Source organism: Hyla sarda, chromosome 3 (assembly GCF_029499605.1).
Source record: "Hyla sarda isolate aHylSar1 chromosome 3, aHylSar1.hap1, whole genome shotgun sequence".
NCBI lineage: Eukaryota > Metazoa > Chordata > Amphibia > Anura > Hylidae > Hyla > Hyla sarda.
Genome location: NC_079191.1, coordinates 146,888,003 through 146,911,527, shown reverse-complemented (window position 1 = coordinate 146,911,527; position 23,525 = coordinate 146,888,003).

The following is a 23,525-nucleotide window of genomic DNA, read 5'->3' as shown; positions in this document are numbered from 1 at the left end:
TCTGACATGCTTATACTTAGCAATACAATTCTGAGATCGTTTTTAAGGGACATACTTTATAATAATAATAAATCTTTGTTGATTCATGCAGCATTTTTTATGAAAGAATTCAAAATATTGAAAAAAATTGAAATATTTCTGGTATTTCTGTTCATGGTGGTACAATTTTAGCAATACCCAATTTATATTTATATATATATATATATATATATATATATATATATATATGCGTGTTCTTTTTAATTTTCACAATAAAATCCTTATTTTCCCCTTTTTTGTGTTGCCATGTTTTGACCGCCATAACTTTTTTATTTTTTGTCCAATGCCATTCTGTGAGGGCTTATTTTTTGCAGGATGAGCTGTACTTTTTGTTGGTACCATGGTCCAGGGATTCATGCAACCTCTGATCTTTTTTACTTCACGTTTTGGACCAAAATTAGAAAATTTTGCAATTTTGAATTTTTTTGAATTTTCTATGGTGTTCCCCGTTTGGGATAATAATTGTTTAATTGTTCAAGTCATTACAAATGTGGCAATACCTATCATGTGTAGGTTTGGCCATTTTTTTTTTTTTTTTTGGGTGATAACATAGGGTTTTATTGGGAAAGGGGCATTTATTTTATTTTTTTACACTTAAATTATTGAAAAACTTTTATTTTTATATTTTTCACTTTATATAGGTTATACTATGCATCAGTATATCTGTACTGCAGCACAGTATAACTGTCAGTATACACTGAGATGCAGCCTATGCGATCCAGCCTATCCAGCCTACCACACAAGAAAAAGAAAAAAATGTGCGCCCTGAGTGATAGGAGTGGTAAATAGAAATACACTCAGCAGGTAGGATTGCGCTCAGAGCTTGCATTTTCAAAAACTCAAGACCCACAGCTATGGTCCTCTGGTAGCAGCCTCACTGTCCCAGTTGAAGCAATTGTAGAGAAATAGAGAATAACTTGACCGTTCCTGGTGCTGGTTCTCTGCAAAGTAATAGACTAGGACATCTGATATATTCCTTCAAAGTTGATTTATTATGCAGATACACAGGCAACGCATTTCTGGTCCGTACCGGACCCTTCGTCAGGCAAAGTGTGACAAAGTGTGCCTGACGAAAGGGTCCGGTACGGACCAGAAACACGTTGCCTGTGTATCTGCTGAATAAACCAGCTTTAAAGAAATATACTAGATGTCCTAGTCTATCACTGTCCAGAGAACCAGCACCAGGAACGTTCAAGTTTTTCTCTATTTCTCTACCATATCCAGCCTACTAGGCAGACAGGAGGCCATCAGCTGCCCTCCTGCTGCCATGGCAACCAATGGGATCCCATGATTGCATTGCAGGATCATTGTTGGTGAACAGGGGGAGCCCCTCCCCTGTCAATCCCATAGATTCTGTGATCAGGACTGATCACAGCATCCATGGGGTTGATGCTACCGTGACCTACATGATCCCGGTCTTAGCAGCTGCGGCAGGACCCCGGCTGTGATTGACAGCAAGGTCCCACCGGCGATCTCCTGCAGCTCATCCCGTTGCAAGCAGGATATCGCCAGGACGTATGCATACTTCCAGTTGAGCAAACATGTCAGCAACTGGGACATATGTATATGTCCTGCTGCAAAAAGTGATTAATGAAGTATTAGAATAGCAAGATAGTGTTGTTATTCTGCTGTTTCTAATAAACATTCCTCACATTAAACCATAAATATAAAGGCCAAGCAGTGTATATTCTTTAGTATAACATAAGAGCATCCATTTTGAGTTCTCATATATTTCCACATATTCAGATGATTGAATACAACTGTAACCCAGCAGAGGTGAGTTGGTATCTGAGTGTTAGGCTCAGAATGTGTGTTAGGATCCCATCCTAAATGAGGCCACCTCCCTGTGGTGGATGGGGGACACGTTTTTGATCAAAAAAGTGCGCTAAGAGCCTCAATTTTTTGACCAATGTGTGCTGCTGCAATCTTCTTTTTTGTATACTCTGTATCTGCCACAGCAGTGTGCACCCGTGTATTAGGTTGTTGTGCTAGCTAATTTTCTTTTTGCTTGTAACACAATAAGGTGTTGCTGTTCTGAAGATTAGAAGTTGCCTCCTTATCTTAACTGCTGGTACTCTGGGGTGATTTTTTGGTGTATAGTGCCATCTAAAGGACGTGGTAGCTACTGTCCCGGAGGGGGCTGATAGTATCCCTACTCATTTAAAGTTCCATACCAGGAGCATAGTTGAGAGATAAGCCCATGTACTAATAATAATAATAATGTAAGTAATAACATGTTTATGATATTGAACCAACCATTGTAACTGATCTTATTCTGTGAGATAGGTGCTAACTTTTGTAATATGTAGTTTTACTGTATGTAACTACTGTATGTAAGTTACTAACAATAGTTTATAATGTGTTTCTAATACACTGTACAGATTGATATATATTATTATTGTGTTTATATACTCATTTACGTTTATTTATCATAACCAATGAATCAACATATATTCAGCATATTTTATAATACCTATAATACCTACTTAATATATTATGATGTTGCAAAAAGTTCCGCCAAGCGCTAATTAATGAGCTAAATAATTCTGGGTAAATAGTCACGCCCAGAGACATGAATTGAATTGTTTATATTTTTCAGCAATTCATAAGGTCACATACATCATGATCTACCACCATAGTGGCAAAATAACGCAACAAACTTTACATTCTACTATTATTCAAGTTACCATTATATATAATTTTGTCATCTTGTGTATGTGTTTTTATGAGTGTAATTTGTGTAATTTATGTTGAACCCTTCCCACCAAAGGACATCTGCATATGTCCCAGTTGCTGACACGCTAACACAACTGGACATATACACACGTCCTGGCGATCTCCTACACAGTGCGATGTGCTGCAGGAAATAGCCAGACACAGCTGGGGTCCTGCCACAGCTGCCAAGACCGGTATCGCACTGGTCTCAGCAGCATTATGTTCATAAATGCTGTGATCAGTCCTGATCACAGCATCTATGGGATTGACAGAGGGAGGGGCTTCCCCTGTTCACCAACGGTGACCCATCAATGCAATCGTGGAGTCACGTTGGTTGCCATTGCAGCAAAAGGCCAGCTGATGGCCACATGTCTGCCTAGTACGGCAGCCTGTGAGGTTCAGCCATTGGCTGGATCACACAGGCTGCATATCAGTGTAGTACTGACAGTTATACTGTGCTGCAGTACAGATGTATTGCAGCATAGTATAGACTGTTAAAAGTATGAAAAAACTAAATGTTTTCAATAAATAATAAGTGTAAAAAAATTGAATAAATGACCCTATCCTATTTTTTGCTGTAAATCTGTTAAATCCCCATTACTAGATGGCCTCCATGTTAGAAAATGCAGTCCGGTGTACATCCTGTTCAATGTATGCAATCCTTGAACAACAGTTTGAGGGTGCATATTGTTGTGCGAGATGTGTGCTAGTTGTTCGTTTGGAAGCCCAGATCCTGGATCTAGAGGAGCGACTAGCAACATTGAGAAGCATTGACAACTTGGAAAGGAGTAGTCTCTGGGGTAGAGGTGGGGGAGGATAGTGGGACGGAGGTGCAAGACCGTCAGGCATCTAGCTGGGTTACAGTTAGAAAACGGGGTAGAGGGAAAAGTGTCAGGGAGGCTAGCCCTGAACTGGCACAACCCAACAAGTTTGCCCGTTTGTCAGATGAGGGGGAAACCATTTTAGAGCTAGCAGTACTGCAGCAAGATACTGCCTCTGACCGCCAGGGGGGGTGACTGCTCCAGTAAATAGGGAAGAAGGACTACAGGGCAGACCAGACAGGTACTGGGGGACTCAATTATTAGGGGGACAGACAGAGCGATCTGTCACAAAGACCGGGATCGCCGAGCAGTGTGTTGTCTTCCTGGGGTTTGAGTCCGGCACATCGCGGATCGGGTTGACAGGTTGATGGGTGGGGCTGGAGAGCATCCAGCGGTCATGGTACATTTTTGCACCAATGACAAAGTAAGAGGTAGATGGAGTGTCCTAATAAATGATTTCATTGACTTAGGCCGCAAGCTTAAGGCAAGGACCTCCAAGGTAATATTTTCTGAAATATTACCTGTACCACGAGCCACACCATAGAGGCAGTGGGAGATTAGGGAGGTAAACAAGTGGCTAACAAGCTGGTGTAGGAAGGAGGGGTCTTGGTTCATGCAAAACTGGGCCGACTTGGCTGTCGGTTACCGGCTCTGCCGTAGGGACAGGCTGCACCTCAATGGGGAGGGTGCACTTGTGCTTGGGGAGAAGATGGCTAGAAGGGTGTTTAAACTAGGGACTGGGGGGGGAAGGGAACCTACAACATAGAGGGGGAAGATAGTGTAGATGGAGAGGGGGACTTATCAATGTACCTGGGGTGGGGCAGAGGGAGCGGCTAGAATAGTTAATAGGGATAGGCTTCATAGGAAGAAAAGACATACACCATTGAATTGCATGATGACTAATGCCAGAAGTCTGACCAATAAAACTGACAAACTGGAGTGGTTGATGCCTGAAGAAAATTATGACATAGTGGGTATAACAGAGACTTGGTTGGATGATATCTGTGACTGGGCGGTCAACATACAGGGTTATAGTCTATTCAGGAAGGATCGGACAAAACAGAAAGGGGGAGGAGTTTGTATGTGAAATCAAGTCTGAAGGCCGCACTATGGGAGGAAATATGGGAGGGAAACAATAATGTGGAGTCATTATGGGTAGAAATATATGGAGATAAAAAAAAAATCCTGATAGGGGTTTGCTGTAAGCCAGTGCATAATGGAAGAGGCAGAAGATCAATTAATGAGGCAAATAAACATGGCAGCAAATCAAAATGACGTGATAATAATTGGGGACTTTAACTATCCTAATATAAATTGGGAGACTGAGTCCTGTGAATCTCATAAAGGAAACAGGTTTCTGACTATAAAAATATCAGATAAAAAACTTACTCACCTGCAAATCATCTTTTGTCATTTACCTCCTCAAGTGTTCATGCGGTCTCCAAGATATAGGACGCATCATCCAACCACTAAGCACAGGACTAAACAAACACTGGTTCAATGTGAAAACAGGATACCAGCTACACAGTGTATGATGCCTTGCCTCCATCATGCACGACTGCAACTTCTCTGAATTTACAGTAACCCCTATGGAACAAATTCCGACAACATTAAATTGCCGCTACACACAACTGTGCAGGAGGGAAAATTTCTGGATCTACAAGCTCAAAACACTGACCCCTCAAATTAAATGAATATATGGAAAACACTGCATAATCGTATCGCCATCTGAAAAGCCGCCCACTCAATTGGTTAACACTGCATCACCCCCTAAGCAATCATATTCAATCAGTATTATAAGTTATACGGCACAACTCTAACACCCAGATTGGTCCGGCATTCTCCTATCGCATACGCGCCTACTTCGCCCCCATATCTCCCATGTAGTACCATTGGAACCGAAGTCTGCTCCTGATTGGCTACAGACTGATGCCTTTCTAACCAATCAACTTCCTCCGAAAATCCCTTTTCCAAAGTACGAGCTGCTGCGGGCATCTCTTTCACTACAACACGAGAAATTTTCTGATTGGCCGTACCTCCGTCCAGCAAACTTGTTGATTGGTTGCCGTTCTCCAAGGCATACAGTACACATTTAACTGGATGACGTCACTTCAGCCATCCTTTCTGATTGGCTACCGAACTTCTCAACGATGAAAGCGGGCGTACACCATACCCGAGAGACTCATACGTCATCCCAGCCTCGTAACCTCATTGGTGGCTTGCCATATGAATGAAAGGCGGGCTTCTCCTGACACGCAGACCATGACCACCGCTCCAATACAAAGGAAACCAAGCCTCGTTCTCACTTCTTCAGTACATCAGAAGCCGAGGACCCTTCCGAGAATATCTCAATTTATATTTTTCTTTGTTTTTTCCACAACATATCCTTTGAACATATGCATGTTACGGGATCTACACAAAATATATGATCCAATACTGAATATTCTGTAAAATACCTATATTCACCCTTGTGGTACCCACAAAACATAACCACCGCTATGAATCCTGACCTCACATCTGGCGCCAAATTCAACTGTATTTAACCCTACCCCTAACCTTACTGCACCAGACAGCCATCTTTCACAATTGACAAAGGGAGAGTTTACTCCTGAAATGTGTCTTGTACTATGTAAAATGATTTTGTCCTTTTGTATTTTGTGTCAATAAACCTTGATACCATTTACATCTGGACTCCTGTGAATTTACCCGATCGAGCAGCACCATCGCAAGCTTTCCTTTTTTTCTACCCCTACTGTATTTGCCGACCCTCTCGAGGACACCGGCCGGATCAGCGGGCTGCAGCTCCAGATCGCACATCTGTACCCCAACACGGAGGGGTTATATGCATGAACCCAAGGTTTACCCAAGGTGAGTACAATCTCACCTTAGTATCTAGGGACCTACTAGTCTCACGGAATTACACAAGGCACTGTCCTCTTTTTTCTCCTAACCTTATTTCTTAAGGGGTTAAGGACTTGTACAATAAAATTATAATTTTATTTATCCCGCACGGTGAACACTGTTAAAAAACATGAAAAATTTTAAATTTTTGTCCAAAACATGGAATAAAAAACAGTACAGCTCGTCACACAAAATAAAACAGCTATAGCTGTCATAGCTATAGCTGTCATAACATGACTATACAAAAAAAGGGAAGAAAGGGATTTTGTTGTGAAAATCAAAAAGAACATAAAAAGGTACTTCTATAATTATACCGACCCATATAATAAAGATAACATAATTTTTACCTCACAGTAAATGCCATAAAAATAATAAAAAAATGAAATTTTCCAATTTTTCACAATATTTTGGAGTTTAAAAAAAAATGCTGCTTGCATCGACAAAAATATACCACTAATACAAAGTACAATATGTCATGAAAAAAATATTTCAATATCGTTCAGCTCAGCAAAAGTATTTCAAAGTTATTACAACTTAAAGAGACACATGACAGATTTGAAAAATTTGGCTTGGTCATTTAGGTAAAAATAAATATTTGTGGTGTGATGCATTATTCTTGGGCTTAGATAAGTTTGTTGGTACTGAATTGCATAAACAACAGATTTATTTGTGACTTCTTTGGTTGAATGTTGAATTCTTTTTCAATATACTACTATTATCAGATTAAACTGATTTTATCTATGGGGCATCGTGAGTGTGGTCACTGTTCTTTTTGCTTACACAAGTGTAAGAGTAAGTGATTATAAGGAACTTGTCAGCTTTGAGCAGCATGAGACAGGAAAAAAAATCTCTCCTGCACATAGCAGGAAGAAATCCATGCTTAAGCTACATTGAAATCGACCTGCAGTGTGGATGTTAAATCAAATCAATGTCAACTTATGTTGCGGATACCTTGTGGATTTGTTGCCTATTTTCCCTATTAAACTCATTGGGGAAAGTCAAATATTTCTCAAACCTTGCATAGAGAAGCTTTGCTTTTAAAACATTTAGGCCCTCATGTACTAATAACATTGGGGGCGATTTATCAAAACTCATGTAGAGGAAAAGTTGACCAGTTGACCATAGCAACCAATCAGATTGTGTCTTTCCTTTTTAAAATCAATTGGTTGCTGTGGGCAACTGGTCATCTTTTCCTCTATAAAGGTTTTGATATATTTCTCCCATTGTGTTGAAACTGTTTGTCAGGTTCTGCAACTGTCTGTTTTTTTCATGGTTTGTATTATTGAGTTAATGTCCTGGAGGGGGCTGTCAGTATCCCTATTAATTAAAAGTTTCATACCAGGGGGCATAGTTGACAGAGAAGCCCCATGTTCTAATAGTATCTCCAAACGAAAGAAGAGGGGCTTCATGGGAGGTCAGAAAGCATCAGGAGGTATTATGGAATAATAAGTCTTCTTGAAAGGGCTCTAAGCTCCTGGAAAACTACCTGAAGTGTGAGCCAGAGAGAGAGGTTCTTTTTGTTGGAGCCATATATGAGATCCTACAGTACATTAATACTACAGTACATTAACTATGCAATTACTACTTGTGATGACGCATTCTTCTACTATTTCCCATATTCAGAAGTTATACCTCACATGTATCTGGCAATGTACTAAATAGTTCTTATTTGATTAAGATCATTTTAAAATGTGGATGCAATTATATCAATTAGTATGTATGGTGAACAGATCTTTTCCTAATCTGCAAGTTGTTACGCCGCGAGCGCTCCGGGTCCCTGCTCCTCCCCGGAGCGCTCGCAGCGTTCCCCTCTCTGCAGCGCGCCGGTCAGATCCGCTGACCGGGAGCGCTGCACTGACACTGCCGACGGGGATGCGATTCGCATAGCGGGACGCGCCCGCTTGCGGATCGCATCCCAAGCCACTTACTTGTCCCGGTCCCCAGCTGTCACGTCCTGGCGCACGCAGCTCCGCTCCTTAGGGCGCGCGCGCGCCAGCTCTCTAAGATTTAAAGGGCCAGTGCACCAATGATTGGTGCCTGGTCCAATCAGTCTAATTAGCTTCCACCTGTTCCACGTCCATATAACCTCACTTCCCCTTCCCAGCATTGCCGGATCTTGTTGCCCTTGTGCCTAGAGAAAGCGTTTACTGTGTTTGCCATACCAGTGTTTCTAGACCTTTGCTATCCCAATTGACTACGAACCTTGCCGCCTGCCCTGACCTTCTGCTACGTCTGACCTCGCCTCTGTCTAGTCCTTCTGTCCCACGCCTTCTCAGCAGTCAGCGAGGTTGAGCCGTTGCCGGTGGATACGACCTGGTTGCTACCGCCGCAGCAAGACCATCCCGCTTTGCGGCGGGCTCTGGTGAATACCAGTAGCAACCTAGAACCGGTCCACCTGTATGGTCCACGCCAATCCCTCGCTGACACAGAGGATCCACATCCAGCCTGCCGAATCCTAACACAAGTTGAGGTTGTAAATTTCTAGCATAGGGATTACATCTCCTTCTTATGCAGAGAACAGGGCGTGCTCTATGCATATAAGTGCATTTGTATTATGCACATAGCAAGGAGCCCTAATTATTTCTTCAAATTTAGTACCATAGATTATAAATCTTGTACTGTACCTAAAAATGAATCAGATTTGTGTGGTTAGTTAAAAGTGCACCCACATCGTGAGGGATAAAATTGCAATTATATGCCCACTTCCCGCTGTGTATTGATATGCAATAGTAGACAAGGAAAGTTTACCTCTCAGTCTCCACAGCACCCTTCTCCAGCTTGGGACCCAGCATTATGTTATTGTATGGCTCTAGGTCTCACGCTGGAGACAGGTGCTGTGGAGAGGAGTGGGAAGGTTTGTCTCCTATTGCATAGTTATATAAGGTTGGGAGTGGGGAGAATGGTGCCTTCATTTATAGGTTTATGTGTTAAATTTTAAATGTATAAATGTATGTCATTTTAAAAAATGATTATTGTGCACCGTGCTGCACAATAGTAATTTGTCTAAAAACCATCAGAGTCTTCTTTTAAATGTAAACACAGTGTAATGGCAGCTATAGGGTATATTCACCCGTGTATTTTGCTGAAGATTTTCAGCCATGGATATTGTCATTGACTTTTTGAATATGCACATGTGAATGTGCACATGTGAATGTTCCCACATGGTGCACTGTCCAGATGGATCTGCTGGAGCTTTAAAGTTGCAGATTTTACGAGAAAATGTATCTGTCATTTTGAATGGCATGTCAGTCAGGGATTGCCTTGTAATATCCACAACTTTAGATCCGGAGTGTGTAAATACAGCATTAGGGGAAATAGCAGGAGAGAAAAAGACTGCAGGGGCTGGTAGTGAAGAAAGACAGCCAAGGTGGATACAGACCTTAGAATCGCATTATGGGTTCACAAATGTGATACACTAATGGGGTAAAGGGGAAAAGTAAACAACTATACCAGACTAAGCTTTGCAGGTAGGTGTTTGGGGGCGGGGGAGCACATTGTAGTTGGCATAACAAATTAAAAAAACAAAAAACAATACACAATTAAACTGAAGCTGCTTGTACAGAGGAAACCAGGCTACAGCTTCAGGAGAGTTCTCTGTAGACTCCCACTCACATAGTCTACCCTACTTACAGTACTCGGCAGCCTGACAGACACACTGCTGATAACTCACTGTCACAGCACCTGCCAGCTCGTCCCGCCCTTACAGACTTTAAAATGTCTTCCTCAATCTAATGTTATAAATCACTCCATCTCCTCCCTTTCTTACCTTAATGTAGCGGATGAAAGAGGAACAGAAGCGGACAGTGTGCAGGGCTTTATGGGAAGTGGCAGCGGGGCGCTTATGTTTAAAAATAATATGCACACAGTCTAGCTTCTGAAGGACCTCAGCTAGTAGAAACCTATTGGCAGCCATTTTAGCCCATTTGAGTTAATTTAGCCCTGATTGTGATAGGAAAAAAATGACCAAGCACATTTACAGTCATGTGTTAATGTGGAAAACGGGGGAATTATGTCATAAAGTAAATTGTTTTTTCACAGCAAAATTTGTAAATAAATGAAAAATGTTTTTAACACTTACATCAATAGAGTATGGTTTATTTGTTTATGCTTTTCAAATTATTAGGAATCCTAAATGTAAATTATTTAGAAAGAACAGCAGTGTAACACAATGCTAAGAATTCAACTTTGAAAGCTGTACAATATAACTAAAAGAATAAAAAATAAAAAAAATAAAAGATCATTTCTAAATGGAAAAAATAATAATGAATTATTTTACAAAAATAAAATTATTACATTTGAGAATTATTTCCTTTCTAAATAATTTATTAATCCATTCAAAATCCAATTCCTTAGTGAATATATTAAATTACGTATTCTACAGAAAATTTTCCCCATAATCTGCATGATTTGATGTGAAACTGTTGATGAAGATTTTTCTCAGGAATTATGTATTACAGAAAAGAGGCCATAGTTACTGGTTATTAATACAAGGTAAGGTTAAACACCTATTCCCACCAGGATGTAGACCAGCCACAATACTATTTGGAAGAGGTTGCACTGGGGCAAAATACTGATGAACAGCTTCTCCCACATCTACTATTCATGAGGGGGGTAGCTGCTTAGTATTATAGTTGCACACAGATAAGGCATATAAAGGGTGCCAGTTTCATGATAGTGGGTAGTGCACTATGCTGGCGTACAACAGATGAGTGACAACCATATTGTTTGATCAGGCAGGTTACCCAGCATCTTCTATGTGCACTCCACAATATACTGGCACCTCGGGCTCTCCCAGCATCATAAGAACAGACCACATCATTAAAATAATTATGTATGTACAGTGCATAGTGAAAGTATTCGGCCCCCTTGAACTTTTCGACCTTTTGCCACATTTCAAGCTTCAAACATAAAGATATAAAACTGTAATTTTTGTGAAGAATCAACAACAAGTGGGACACAATCATGAAGTGGAACGAAATTTATTGGATATTTCAAACTTTTTTAACAAATAAAAAACTGAAAAATTGGGCGTGCAAACTTATTCAGCCCCTTTACTTTCAGTGCAGCAAAATATCTCCAGAAGTTCAGTGAGGATCTCTGAATGATCCAATGTTGACCTTAATGACTAATGATGATAAATAGAATCCACCTGTGTGTAATCAAGTCTCTGTATAAATGCACCTGCACTGGGATAGTCTCAGAGGTCCATTTAAAGCGCAGAGAGCATCATGAAGAACAAGGAACACACCAGGCAGGTCCGAGATACTGTTGTGGAGAATTTTAAAGCCAGATTTGGATATAGAAAGATTTCCTAAGCTTTAAACATCCCAAGGAGCACTGTGCAAGCGATAATATTGGAATGGAAGGAGTATCAGACCACTGCAAATCTACGAAGACCTGGCCATCCCTCCAAACTTTTAGCTCATACAAGGAGAAGACTGACCAGAAATGCAGCCAAGAGGCCCATGATCACTCTGGATGAACTGCATACATCTACAGCTGAGGTGGAAGACTCTGTCCATAAGACAACAATCAGTTGTATACTGCACAAATCTGGCCTTTATGGAAGAGTGGCAAGAAGAAAGCCATTTCTTAAAGATATCCATAAAAAGTGTTGTTTAAAGTATGCCACAAGCCACCTGGGAGAAACACCAAACATGTGGAAGAAGGTGCTCTGGTCAGATGAAACCAAAATCGAACTTTTTGGCAACAATGCAAAACGTTATGTTTGGCGTAAAAGCAACACAGCTCATCACCCTGAACACACCATCCCCACTGTCAAACATGGTGGTGGCAGCATCATGGTTTGAGCCTGCTTTTCTTCAGAAGGGACAAGGAAGATGGTTAAAATTGAAGGGAAGATGGATGGAGCCAAATACAGGACCATTCTGGAAGAAAACCAGATGGAGTCTGCAAAAGACCTGAGACTGGGACGAAGATTTGTCTTCCAACAAGACAATGATCCAAAACATAAAGCAAAATCTGCAATGGAATGGTTCACAAATAAACATATCCAGGTGTTAGAACTGCCAAGTCAAAGTCCAGACCTGAATCCAATCGAGAATCTGTGAAAAGAACTGAAAACTGCTGTTTACAAGCACTCTTCATCCAACCTCACTGAGCTACAGCTGTTTTGCAAGGAGGAATGGACAAAAATTTCAGTCTCTCGATGTGCAAAATTGATAGAGACATACTCCAAGTGACTTACAGCTGTAATCGCAGCAAAAGGTGGCGCTACAAAGTATTAGCTGAATAATTTTGCACGCCCAATTTTTCCATTTTTTATTTGATAAAAAAGTTTGAAATATCCAATAAATTTCGTTCCACTTCATGATTATGTCCCACTTGTTGTTGAGTCTTCACAAAAAATTACAGTTTTATATCTTTATGTTTGAAGCTTGAAATGTGGCAAAAGGTCGAAAAGTTCAAGGGGGCCGAATACTTTCACTATGCACTGTGTATATATATATATATATATATATATATATATAAACAAGAGGCATTGGTCGATATTAAGACCAAAAAAACCGCAAGCTTGACACCCATGCCAAAGGGTCCCCAGTCTCTTGCGAGTCCCTGCTCTAACATTACAGAAAAAAACACAGAAAATGGGACAAAGTTGTATCAAAAATCACAGAAAAGAAGCCATACCTTTTAGTTATTGGTACAAGGGCGGGCTAGACACCAATTTTCCATTATGATGCAGATCAGTCGTAATGCTATATAAGGGGAGGTCGCACAGGTGCAAAATACTGATGAACAACCACTGACATGTCTCCAATTATTATAGTTGCACACAGATAAGGCATACTTAGGGGGCTAGTTACTTCATAGCGTGTAGTGTACCATGCTGGCTTACAACCTATTAGGGATGCCCGTATTATTTGATCAGGTGGGCTGCCCAGCATCTTATATGTGGACCCTACAATGCACTGGCACCCCAGTCTCGCCCAGCATCACAAGGCAATACTACATCATGACACATCATGTAACTGGTACCCTGTTTATGCCTTATCTGTGTGTAACTATAATACCATGAAAAAAAGTAATTGGGTTTAACATTGGCTTTTTGGGGTATTTTTTCACGTACAGTAGTGTGCAGCGCACCACTGTATACAATATCTGAGCCTAAACTCCCTTCACTCTAATGATGGGAGGCTCCAAACAGGGCTGAGCTATTCTAGAAGAAGAGGCCAGACAGGAACCAGGATGAGTAGAAGGATGTCTCATAACTGACTAGATGGCTTATTAATATTTAGCCCCCAAGGAGTTAAAGAGCTACTACCCCAGCTCTCCTCCTGCATGGGGCAACCTCTGCTCAGTGCATGGATTACGGTCGACCATGGTACAAATCAGTGGCCAATTGTCAGGATCCGGATGGGTATACTGTGAGGATACTGGTGGTGGATCCTCTGTGTCAGTGGGGTGATGACGTGGGCCGTACAAGGGGAACTGAGTCTAAGGGGTTACTGGTTTTCACCAGAGCCCGCCGCAAAGCGGGATGGACTTGCAGCGGCAGGTATCCCCCAGGTCGTTCCACCCGATAGCCACTCAACCTAAACTGACGGCTGACACAGGCGCGGTACAAGGGATTAGGCAAGAGCAAGGTCGGACGTAGCAGAAGGTCAGGGCAGGCAGCAAGGATCGTAGTCAGGGGCAACGGCAGAGGGTCTGGAACACTGGCTTGGAACAAACACAGGAAACACTTTCACTGGCACTGAGGCAACAAGATCCGGCAATGCTAGGAAGGGGAAGTGGGTTTTTATAACGAGGGCACAGGTGTGAGTACTGATTGGGCCAGGCGCCAATCAATGGCGCACTGGCCCTTTAAATCGCAGAGAGCCAGCGCGCGCGCGCCCTAGAGAGCGGGGCTGCGTGCACTGGGACTAAGCCGACGAAGGACAGGACAGGTGAGGGGATCGGGATGCGAGCCACGAGCGGGCGCGTCCCGCTACGCGGGTCGCATCCCCACCGGTAACACTGATGCAGCGCTTCCGGTCAGCGGGTCTGACCAGGGCGCTGCATGAAGGTGAATGCCGCGAGCGCTCCGGGAAGGAGCAGGGACCCGGAGCGCTTGGCGTAACACCAATACACCCTTCCATGTATCTCTATGGGAGAGCTAGACATACAGCATTTGTGTATCTCCGGCTCTTCTAGAGAGAGAAAAAAGCTATGGCTCTTTAAAGGTGAGGAGGCAAAACCGAAAATGCTAAAATAAAAATTAGCTGTGTCCTCAAGGTGTTTAAAGTATTTATTTATTTAAAAAAAAATGTGGAGTCCACCTATTTTTTTAAAAAAGATGCAAAACAAGCAACAGTAACCTGACACCAGGGGGGCAAGGGCCATTTTTTTGCCCCCCGCCCACAAGCCTAAATAATGCCAACTTGCTACTACCAAGGCCCAAAGTGCCATTCTTTGATGTTGAGGGCCTGATGATACCAGACTCATGCTGGTATCCCTGGTGACAGTGGGTACAAAGAGGATAATGGGGAATTGCAAGAGCAGATTTACGGGCTAAAGCTAAGCCACAGATTAGCATTGGACTCTGTAATATCTGAGTTGGCTTTCACTACTAAACCTGTAAAGTAATACAGTAAATACAGTATATCACAGTTAATACAAATGTTATAAATTAATAAAAATACAAAACAAAAATTGTTGTAGTCCACCAAATCCACCTTATTTATTTGCATTTACGTATCATTCACGTAAAAAACAAAAACAAACTGGGCTTAATACATTTTGGTCACTTTTAAGTGCAGAAAGGTTGTGTGAACACAACCTTCGTGCACTCTAAAGTGCCTAAAATGTACTAACCCAATTTTTGTCTGAATGTGTTTTTTTTTTTGTGTCCACACAAAAAAGGCTTGTTAAAAATGCTATGTGTGTAACCTCATTCCTGTCTGTTATCTTCTTCTGCAGTCCTGCCTTTAACAGGGCATTCCCACTATTTATACACTGCTCAAAAAAATAAAGGGAACACTTAACCCCTTAAGGACCAGGGGTTTTTCCGTTTTTGCATTTTCGTTTTTTGCTCCTTGCCTTTTAAAAGTCATAACTCTTTCAATGTTGCACCTAAAAATCCATATGATGGCTTATTCAATTTTGCACCTAAAAATCCATATGATGGCTTATTTTTTGTGCCACCAATTCTACTTTGTAATGACGTCAGTCATTGTGCCCAAAAATCTACAGTGAAACGGAAAAAAAAATCATTGTGAGACAAAATTGAAAAAAAAACGCAGTTTGGTAAATTTTGGGGGCTTCCGTTTCTACGTAGTACATTTTTCGGTAAAAATGGCACCTGATATTTATTCTGTAGGTCCATACGGTTAAAATGATACCCTACTTATATAGGTTTGATTTTGTCGTACTTCTGGAAAAAATCATAACTTCATGCAGGAAAATTAATACGTTTAAAATTGTCATTGCCCCTATAACTTTTTTATTTTTCCGTGTATGGGGCGGTATGAGGGCTCATTTTGTGCACTGTGATCTGAAGTTTTTAACGGTACCATTTTTGCATTAATAGGACTTATTGACTTATTCATGATATAAAAAGTGACCAAAAATGCACTATTTTGGACTTTGGAATTTTTTTTGCGCACACCATTGACCCTGCGGTTTAATTAACGATATATTTTTATAATTCGGACATTTCCGCACGCGGCGATACCATATATGTTTATTTTTATTTACACTGTGATTTTTTATGGGAAAAGGGGGGGGGGGTGATTCAAACTTTTAATAGGGAAGGGATTAAATGATATTTATTCACTTTTTTTTCACTTTTTTTTTTCACTTTTTTTTTGCAGTGTTATAGGTCACATAGGGACCTATAACACTGCATACACTGATCTTTCACATTGATCACTGGTTTCTCATAATAAACCAGTGATCGATGATTCTGCCGCTTGACTGCTCATGCCTGGATCTCAGGCACTGAGCAGTTGTTCGGCGATCGGACAGCGAGGAGGCAGGTAGGGACCCTCCTGCTGTCCTGTAAGCTGTTCGGGATGCCGTGGCCGTGGCCCCGTGTTATAGATCGGGAGCGGACACATGACTTTCCAGTACGTCATGTGTCCTTAAGGGGTTAAACAACACAATGCAACTCCATGTCAATCCCACTTCTGTGAAATCACACTGTCCACGCAGGAAGCAACACTGATTGACAATCAATTTCACATGCTGTTGTGCAAATGGAACAGACAAAAGGTGGAAATGATAGGCAATTAGCAAGACACCACAATAAAGGATTGATTCTGCAGGTGGTGACTACAGACCACTTCTCAGTTTCTATGATTCCTGGCTGATGTTTTGGTCCCTTTTGAATGCTGGTGGTGCTTTCACTCTAGTGGTAGCATGAGACGGAGTCTACAACCCACACAAGTGGCTCAGGTAGTGCAGCTCATCCAGGATGGCACATCAATACAAGCTGTGGCAAGAAGGTTTGCTGTGTCTGTCAGCGTAGTGTCCAGAGCATGGAGGCACTACCAGGAGACAGGCCAGTACATCAGGAGACGTGGAAGAGACCATAGGAGGGCAACAACCCAGCAGCAGGACCGCTACCTCTGCCTTTGTGCCAGGAGGAGCAGCAAGAGCACTGCCAGAGCCCTGCAAAATGACCTCCAGCAGGCCACAAATGTGCATGTGTCCACTCAAATTGTCAGAAACAGACTCCATGAGGGTGTATGAGGGCTGACGTCCACAGGTGGGGGTTGTGCTTACAGCCCAACACTGTTCAGGAAGTTTGTCATTTGCCAGAGAACACCAAGATTGGCAAATTTGCCACTGGCGCCCTGTGCTCTTCTCAGATGAAAGCAGGTTCACACTGAGCATATGTCACAGACGTGACATAGTCTGGAAACGCTGTGTAGAAGATTCTGCTGCCTGCAACATCCTCCAGTATGACCAGTTTGCCGCTGGGTCAGTAAGGGTGTGGGGTGGCATTGCTTTAGGGGGCCACACAGCCCTCCATGTGCTTGCCAGAGGTAGCCTGACTGCCATTAGGTGTCGAGATTAAATCCTCAGACCCCTTGTGAATACCATATGCTGGTGCGGTTAGCCATGGGTTCCTCCTAATGCAAGACAATGCTAGACCTCATGTGGCTAGGGTGTGTCAGCAGTTCCTGCAAGAGGAAGGCATTGATGCTATGGACTGGCCCGCCCATTCCCCAGACCTGAATCCGATTGAGCACATCTGGGACATCATCTCTCGCTCCATCCACCAACGCCATGTTGCACCAGAGACTGTCCAGGAGTTGGCAGATGTTTTAGTCCAGGTCTGGGAGGACATCCCTCAGGAGACCATCTGCCACCTCATCAGGAGCATGCCCAGGCATTGTAGGGAGGTTATACAGGCATGTGGAGGCCACACACACTACTGAGCCTCATTTTAACTTGTTTTAAGGACATTACATAAAAGTTGGATGAGCCTGTAGTGTGGTTTTCCACTTTGATTTTGAGTGTGACTCCATATCCAGACTCCATGGGTTGATAAATTTGATTCCCATTGATAATTTTTGTGTGATTTTGTTGTCAGCACATTTAAAGGGGTACTCCGGTGCTTAGACATCTTATCCCTATCCAAAGGATGGGGGATAAGATGCCTGACCACGGGAGTCCCACCACTGGGAACCCCCGTGATCTTGCACGTGGCACCCCGTTTGTAATCAGTCCCCGGAGCGTGTTCACTCTGGGTCTGATTAAGGGGTGACCACAGGGCGGGCGGCATGTGATGTCACGCATGCGTCCCTGTGTGACGTCACGCTCTGCCCCTCAATTCAAGCCTATGGGAGGGGCGTAATAGCTGTCACACCCCCTCCCGTAGGCATGCATTGAGGGGTGGAGCGTGACATCACACGGGGGCGCAGGCGTGACGTCACATGCCGCCCGCTCTGTGGTCACCGGTAATCAGACCAGGAGCGAACACGCTTCGGGGACTGATTACAAACGGGGGTCCCCAGTGGCGGGACTCCTGCAGTCAAGCATCTTATTCCCTATCCTTTGGATAGGGGATAAGATGTCTAAGCACCGGAGTACCCCTTTCACTATGTCAAGACGAAAGTATTTCATATGATTAGTTCATTCATTCAGATCTTGGATGTGCTATCTTGGTGTTCCCTTTATTTTTTGAGCAGTCTACTTATTCACTTTGCATTCATGTGTGACTCATACATTCTTATGGGTTACTTGGGACCCTCTTCCCAAGATAGCATTGGATTCCAGCAGTTGGACCCTGCCATAATGATACAATTATCCACTTGTGGAGAAGGAATAATGCTTTACTGGTGTTCCAACTCCTTTAAATAAGACATTGGATGATATTTATTCAAACCCGGGCAGGGGCAACGTTGACCGGTTGCCCATAGCAACTAATCAGTTGGCTTATTTAAAAAAAAAAAAAAAAGCCTTTGAAAATTTTAAGAAGCAATCTGATTGGTTGCTATGGGCAGCTGCTCCGCGTTTCTTCGGCACATGTTTTGATAAATCTCCCCAATATTTATTTTAGATAAATAAATGCCACATTATAGCTAGGACTAAATTGACCAGCAGACTGCTTAACGACGCAGGACGTATACTTACGTCCTCCGCCGGCTCCCGCGCTATGCCGTGGGGTCACACGGTGTCCCCGCGTCATATCGGGTCGGTCCCTGTGGCTATCAACGGCCGGGACCCGCGGCTAATACAGGACATCACCGATCGCGGTGATGCCATGTATTAACCCTTCAGACGCGGCGATCAAAGCTGACCGCCGCGTCTGAAGTGAAAGTATCCCGGCTGCTCAGTCGGGCTGTTCGGGACCGGGGCAGTGAAATTGCGGCGTCCTGAACAGCTTACAGGACACCGGGAGGGCCCTTACCTGCCTCCTCGGTGTCCGATCGACGAATGACTGCTCTGTGCCTTAAATCCAGGCAGGAGCAGTCAAGCGCCGATAACACTGATAACAGGCGTGTTAATACACGCCAGTGATCAGCATGAGAGATCAGTGTGTGCAGTGTTATAGGTCCCTATGGGAACTATAACACAGCAAAAAAAGTTTAAAAAAAGGGTTAATAAAGGTCATTTAACCCCTTCCCTAATAAAAGTTTGAATCACCCCCCTTTTCCCATAAAAAAATAAAACAGTGTAAATAAAAAATAAAAATAAACATATGTGGTATTGCCACGTGCGTAAATGTCCGAAATATAAAAATATATCATTAATTAAACCGCACGGTCAATGGCGTACGCGCAAAAAAATTCCAAAGTCCAAAAAAGCGTATTTTTGGTCACTTTTTATACCATTAAAAAATGAATAAAAAGTGATCAAAAAGTCCAATTTAAATAAAAATCATACTAATAAAAACTTAAGATCATGGCACAAAAAATTAGCCCTCATACTGCCCTGTACGTGGAAAAATAAAAAATAACAGGGGTCAGAAAATGACAATTTTAAACGTATACATTTTCCTGCATGTAGTTATGATTTTTTCCAGATGTATGACAAAATCAAACCTATATAAGTAGGGTATCATTTTAACTGTATGGACCTACAGAATAATGATAAGGTTTCATTTTTACCGCAATATGCACTGCGTAGAAACGGAAGCCCCCAAGAGTTATAAAATGGCGTTTTTTCTTCGATTTTGCAGCACAATTATTATTTTTTTCCGTTTCGCCATGAATTTTTGGGTAAAATGACTAATGTCACTGCAAAGTAGAATTGGTGTCGCAAAAAATAAGCCATAATATGGATTTTTAGGTGGAGAATTGAAAGGGTTATGCTTTTTAAAAGGTAAGGAGGAAAAAACGAAAGGGCAAAAAATGAAAAACCCTGAGTCCTTAAGGGGTTAAAAAATACCCCATTTACAATGAATAATAATACAGTGCATATACTGTGGCTCTTGTATGCTGCCCGATTTATGCAGACATGTTATGTTTTTGTAGCACTTGCCTTATTTCCTTTGTTCTAAGTTGAGGCCATGGCAATGTATTTGTCATTTACTCTATGTTGTAATGTTAGTATTTTTTCTTTGTCTGAAAATGTAGGTGTGTCAAACATTGAATTTGTCTCTAAAGTCACACCAGTGCAGGAGACACCTGCTGAATGAGTGAAGTCATTCGCTCAAACAATCCAGCAGGCAGAGAGGATTACAGTAGCTCACAACTGCTGCCACTATCAGTGAAACAGCAAGTAGCAGACAGTTAATTTTACAAAAACTTAATGGAGCGCACGACTCTAGCTGTTTAATACAAGCACTGTCAAGGCATGTAAGCAAAAAGTCTCAGCTGTCACCAATGACAAGCTGAGCAGAATTATTTGTCATGCTAGAACAGATAAGACATTGGTAATATAATGCATTATCCAGCTTCCATAAGGCTGCATGCTGTTGCCTTGGGTGCAGAACCATGCATAACATACTGTATACTATTTACACTACTACTAAGTCACCTGGTCCTGAGGCTAAGATTTAAAAAGTATAAACATGTAAACATTGTGAATGTGTTTTTCCATTGAACTCAGCACTTGGATAGCTGTGCTGCATTCTCTATTATAATTTGATGCCTGTTAATAGACCTATTTGTGAATTCAGATGGAAGGCATAGGATTGATTGCCCTCTAGTGTCTATAACTTATTGGTCTTTTAGGGATATTAATCTTACACACATGTAGGCACAAAAGATATAAATAGAAATAAGGAGTGCTGGATGTTATCTGAAATAAGTACACAGTAAATGCCAACACAAAGAATAGATGTACACTCTTTATGTGCTATTTATGTTTTTAAGGATTTAAAAGTAAAAAATAAGAAAAATGCCAACCTTTATGCCTTGTTAAATATAAACATAGCCTTTGTAAAGTTACTTAAATGTTAAATCCTTTTACTTTAAAGGAGTAGTCCAGTGGTGACTCAGTGGTGAGCAACTTATCCCCTATCCTAAGGATGGGGGATAAGTTGCAGATCTCGGGGGGTCCGACCGCTGGGGCCCCCTGCGATCTCCTGTACGGAGCCCCGACAGCCCACGGGAAGGGGCGTGTCGACCTCCACAGGAGGCGGCGGCCAACACGCCCCCTCAATACAACTCTATGGCAGAGCCGAAGCGCTGCCTTCGGCAATCTCCGGCTCTGCCATTGAGATGTATTGAGGGGGCGTGTCGGCCGCCGCTTCGTGCTGAGGTCAACACCCGCTATCTGGGCCGAGAGACGGGGCCCCGTACAGAGAGATCGCAGGGGGCCCCAGCGGTCGGACCCCCCGCGATCTCAAACTTATCCCCTATCCTTAGGATAGGGGATACGTTTTTCACCACTGGACTACCCCTTTAACAATTTATTTCAAATTGTTGAAAATTTTCTGGGTATTTCTTAACATAATTGTTGGTTTTACAGGGCAGTTATACTAGTCTTCAAGCATAATAGCAATATTGGGGAAATTTGGACATGTCTGAAAAAAAGGTGAGTTTTACAGGTTGCAGCTGTGCAATGTGTTAATCTAAAAAAAAGGTGCAATTTTTCCACACTGAAAAGTGTTTATGTAAACTATGTCAGGTGTGACTTGGTAAAGCTCAGTAACTATGTTTGTATTCATATTACTACAGTTGTGTCTATTGGGGAGAATCTACAATAAAATTCAACAACCCAAATCTAATAAATGTGTCATTGATTTATGTAGTCTTTTAAAGGTAGCTACAATTTCCAAATGTTCCCTTGGGAAGTCTAGAAGTCCAGGCATTGTTATTCCAAACCTCTTCAATCCTCGATAGACAGTTATTTAGATTTGAGTAAAGCAAATCTAACTGAAAATTTGCTCACATCTAGTGTCCACCCATGTCTTTCCTTGAAATTCATTAAAAGGGTTATTCAGGAAAACAAAAGCAGAGCTAATTTCTTTCAGAAACAGCACCACACCTCTCCTTAGGTTGTGTGTGGTACTACAACTTGGCTCCATTCAATTCAATGGAACTAAACTGCAATACCACACATATGGAGATGTAGAGGTTTTTTGAAGAAGAAGAATAAATCATCTCTAGTTTTTAAATTTTTTATAACCCCTTTAAGGAATCTAATTTGATACAAATTCAATACAATATTGTGACATGCTATCAATCGTATTAGTGAGTCTACACAGGAAAACATCATTAGTAAATATCACAGCGAGTGCAGCTTATGTGATAGCTTTTTTCTCTCCTCACCATTAATGTATAATTTTCACAATAATTATAACAACCACCTCCCTCCCTTTTTTTTTTGTTTTTTTGTTTTTTGTTTTTTTTCATAGCCACCAATCTGGTGAATTTTGTTTCAAATTTGAACAGGAAAATGTGTCCCCTAGATTGAACCCCATGGAGGTCAGGAGGATGAAGCTGCAAGGGAATGAACTGATGCTAAAAAGTTGGACAGATTTTTAAAATCTCCCAGCAGTACAATGGGTAAAAGAAGAGCCAGTGTACCAGAGTCCCCCATTGTTTGCCGAAAGACTGTGACTGCTTCACATTACTCTATTTTGGAGGTAGAAGAACCAGATGAACAAGGTGCAGACCACCACTTTATTCGGTATACCTGTTCATATGCATGTTAACACAAATAGCTAATCAGCCAATCACATGGCAGTAACTCAATGCATTTAGGTATGTAGACATAGGAAAAACAACTTGCTAAAGTTCGAGCTGAGCATGACTTTGAACATGGCATGGTTGTTGGTGCTAGATAGGTTGGTCTGAGTATTTCAGAAACTGCTGATATCCTGGGATTTTCATGCAAAATTATCTCAAGGATTTACAGAGAATGGTCTGAAAAGAATGAAAAATATCCAGTGAGTGGCAGATGTGTGGGCAAAAACAATGTCTTGTTGATATCAGAGGAGAATGGGCAGATTGGTTTGAAATAACAGAAAAGCAACAGTAATTCAAATAAGCACCCGTTAAAACCAAGGTATGCAGAATACATCTCTGAATGCATAACATGTACAACATTGAAGTAGAGCAGGAAACTGAGACTCAGGGAATGGAATTCACACAGGAATGGAAGAATGTTGCTTGGTTTGATGACTCTTGATTCCAGCTACAACAT